Consider the following 4,434-nt stretch of genomic DNA (forward strand, 5'->3'; position numbering starts at 1 on the left):
CATGATAGCGGATCTGCTCACAAAGGGATTACCATCCAAGGTCTTTCATGAGCACACTGCTCATATGGGTGTTATACTGGTTGAGGATATCATGATTTAGTGGGAGTTTGTATATTTTATTTGCTTTATGTTTGTTTCAGACATTTATGTATTGAGTTATTATCTGATCAGAAATGAAGTATTCAGTTCATTCACTCTGTTTTGTCATGTTTGATTATGACCTCACTAAAGTTTAAGTAGGACAAGTTGGGAATAGGCATGTTTGGTTCACATTGCATGTAATTTCCATGTTATGCATCCATGATTGATCTATGTCACTTGACTGTATTTGTATGTGTGGCCATTGATGGGTTTAGTCATGATTAATATGATAAAGACCGCTTTGATCCTCTATGGATATGGTTGATGGACAAGATTGTTAAAGAATATCTTTATATGATAGCAAATTTTGAGCTCATAAGGTTATACATTCATAAGGAAACATATGTTGCCCAAGTGGGAGATTGTTGGATTAAAATCCTATTATGGGCACATATGTATTAATGTATGATGCTATTATAAAGTTTGATACAAAATAAAGTGACCAATTATGTTATAAGTATCATAGGGTATTAAAATGTCATGGAAATAATGTGTAGATTGTTGGGGTTTTATGCCCTAATTAAAACCCAAATTCTTTGTAATCTCATTTTATTATCAATAAAAGAATAGAAATCATTTTTTGACTTGGTCAATCACTTTGCTCACATGTTTTATTTTCATGATTATTTGTTTAATATAAACTTCTATTAAATCCCGAGCATATAGCTAATCTTATTTATAGTGACGTAATCACAGTGGAATATAAATATGATTATATGTTCAAAATAAGTTAGTCCTAAGATTGGTCAGTGCACCGGATTTACACTGATTTGCCAATCTACGATATGATCTACTTACACATTACAGTGTTATGTTCTTTCCAGAACATTAGCAAAGTAGATAAGATCGGATGTATTTGTTACATCGGACATGACCGATATTGACAGTTGATAAGATAAGTAAACATACCGTTATTATCTATTCTAGTCATATCATATAGTTGACCATATGTCAATTCAATCTCAATTCTGAGTGGTTAGTATTTTAACTGATTGTAGTATTTGAGTTCTTTGACTTGTTCGTTACCAGCTTACCCTACGGACTAGCCCATACTTACATCTTGGGAACTCTGTATTATAATTGAGTGGGAGTGTTAATCATAGATATGAACATCTATAGCTTCTGATGAAGAAGTCAAACGATGGTTTCCTTTTAGTTTGGTTCAAGGTGTTAAATGATAGAGATCTCATTTCAGTAACTAAATTAGTTTACTGAAATATCATTTACAAGGAACTAAGTGTTTTAAGGATAAAATACAATGAGGGGTAAAACGGTATTTTAGTCCTATCTCATTGTAGACCGTCTATAGAGCATTGAGTGACAATTATGGTTGTAACAATGGATAATTAATAGCGTATCTATATTTGTTATAGAGCGTTCTATGAATTCAAGAGTGCAATCCCGAGTCTATAGTGGAGTCACGAGGAATTAATAAGTTAGTAAATTTATTTGTTAGATTTATGATAACTTATTGGAGCTTGATTTCATAGGCCCATGGTCCCCATTGTACCTTGGATAAAATCATCTAGATAGTCTCAATTAATTGATTTAATTATCAATTAGAATTATCAAAGTTGACCACGTCAATTTTGGATAGTTTCACAGAGTTATACAATTTTGAGAAGAAAAGAGAAATTAAGACAAATTTATTAATTAAGATAAATTTGTATCTAAATTAATACATAAGTAAAAATCAAGGTTCAAATTATAAATAATTAATTTGATGAAGGATTTAAATAATTATTTAATTAATTAAATCAATAGAAAATAATACATGCCTTGATTTTAAGTCCAATGGGCTTATAATGAAATGGGAAATTTCACGGGCCTAAAGCCCATGGTAATTTCGACCTAGAGCTTCAAAATGGCTGTTATTTTATTGATTATTTAATTAAATTAAATGGCCTAATTGAGTCTATAAAAGGAGTGCTTAGAGAGAAGATTTTAGAGACGACAGATAAGTCACACGTCATATTTTCTAATAGTTTTAGAATTTCTCTAAACTCAAGTCCTTTTCTAAGCCACTTTGTTATTTTCTCTTCTTCTCTCTATATCTATCTCATGTGTTGAGAATTGCCCACACTAGTCTAGGTGGTTCTAAGGATACATTGGAAGATTGTGAAGAAAATAGAAGATCGGTTCAGTTTCTTGATAATACTCTGCGACAGAGAGGATACAAGAGTTAGAGAAACTGAAGAAATGACTCTTAATTCCACTGCGTATACTGTAAGTATTATATTATTTGTTTATCTTTGAATTCAATTTTAGAAACATGTTTTAGGCTATCTTGTATTAATTTGTTTAATATTAGATATACATGAAAATAAATAAAGATCCTGTATAAGATTTTCCAACAACTGGCCTCAGAGCCTTTGGTAATCTTTATTTTCATGCATGAACATGTTTAAAATTGGATAATATGATATGTTTGAATAATTGGATGGTTTTTCATGTTTTTATGAACATATTGATTTTATGTGAATTTTAGCAATTTTTAGGTTATTTTGTTGTATTTTCTATGCTATTAATTTTTATATATGCTTTATTTTGTGTAAAACATGGTAAAAATTAATTAGAAAATGGTTTTGGTTTGAAAAATTGCTCAAAAAAATTTTTGGAAATTTTTTGGCCTGGCTGCCCATGCGCGCGCACCACCACGCGCACGCCCGCGCGCACGCACGCGTGAACAGTACCTGTGAACAATACCGTGGGTACTATTCATCCATTTTTTTTTTTGAATTTTTTTTTTTTAAATTTTGTGGAAATAAATTATTTATAATCAAAACTAAAAATATCTTTTTTGTTTTATCATTTTTTTTTTTAAATAAGATATTTTTGTTAATTGAGATTTAAAAAATTAGATATTTTCTACAAACATTCAAATTCAAATTTAAAAATAGACAAACAACTTAATTTTAAATCTTTTAATATATTAAAATATTAGAATTATGATATCAGATATTTAAGATATTTTCATTTAAATTCTTGATATTTTTATTAAATCTTTATTTGAAAATATAAATATCTTTTTATTCTATAGTTTTTAATATTTAAATTATTTGAAATTTGAACATTGTTAGTTTGATATTTTTATTGATATTTGAATTTGTTTAACTATTTGAGATATTTTAGGGTTGTTATAACTATTTATATTTTATTTTTTTAATGGTTAAAATATTAGCTAATAGTTATAACAACACAAGATATTTTGGAAAATAGTTAAGATATTGATTTTAAAATTTAAAATTGGTTAAATTTTGAAAAATATCATTTTTTTCAGCGAATTAATAATTTTTTTTAATGGGATTTAAATTAACATTGGTTAATTGTTGATAAATCCTATTTAAATTAAATTAATATTTTTTTTTCAAATTAACCTAAAACCAAGTTAATTGTTGATAAATGAAATTTAAATTAACTATTGTTAATTGTTGATAAATTTCATTTAAATTGACTTATTTTTTGTAAAAATTTAATTAATTTGAATTTTTTTTTATAAATTCTAGATAATTAATTGTGGTATTTTTGCAAATGAAATAAAATGTGGTATTTTTGCATAAATTCATAGAATTGCCCATATAGTAACATGATTAGGTCCATCCAATTATAACATGTCTGTTTGCACTATATGTGGTATTTTTGCAATTGGGCTTAGATGCATATAGTGGCCCATATGTGTTGTTAGATATATGGTATTTTGCCAAATAAAATATTCATAAAATGATAGATTTTATTTGGGCCCATTAGAAAATGTAAAGTTTAAATTCCTCTCTTGTGGGTGATTCCACTTGTGAAGGCCCATTTGCTTTGCATGACTATAATAGGCCTAATTAATTAATAACAATTAATAAAACGAATGTTTAAATTCCTGTCTTTTGGACCTTGTATGGAAGATAAGGGGCCTTTGTAGTGGGAACGACATACTGGACCCAGCCCTCCTCCATACAAGCCCAATTGTTAAGGCCCATTTACTTGAGTTGGACTTAATTGTATAGGTTCATTATATTAGTTAAACCTAAATATTGATTAGCAACAATTAATTCTAAATTAATTGAATTTGTTTCAATGTGACACTTTAGAATTAATAAGAAATTATAGGACTTTGGTTTTAAAAATTTTAATTTGTTTAATTTTTTTTGGAAAACCATAGTCATTAATTTTCTAAAAATAAATAATAAAAATACTAATTTTAATTTTATAATGAGCTTATTTTAAGAATTTTATTCGATCTCCACCGTTGGTTTAACATAGTCAATAGCTTAATGGGGCCTCGAGGCGCTTTGATTCGTCCCC

The sequence above is a fragment of the Humulus lupulus genome, chromosome 3, assembly GCF_963169125.1.
Source record: "Humulus lupulus chromosome 3, drHumLupu1.1, whole genome shotgun sequence".
NCBI classification, from domain to species: Eukaryota; Viridiplantae; Streptophyta; class Magnoliopsida; order Rosales; family Cannabaceae; genus Humulus; species Humulus lupulus.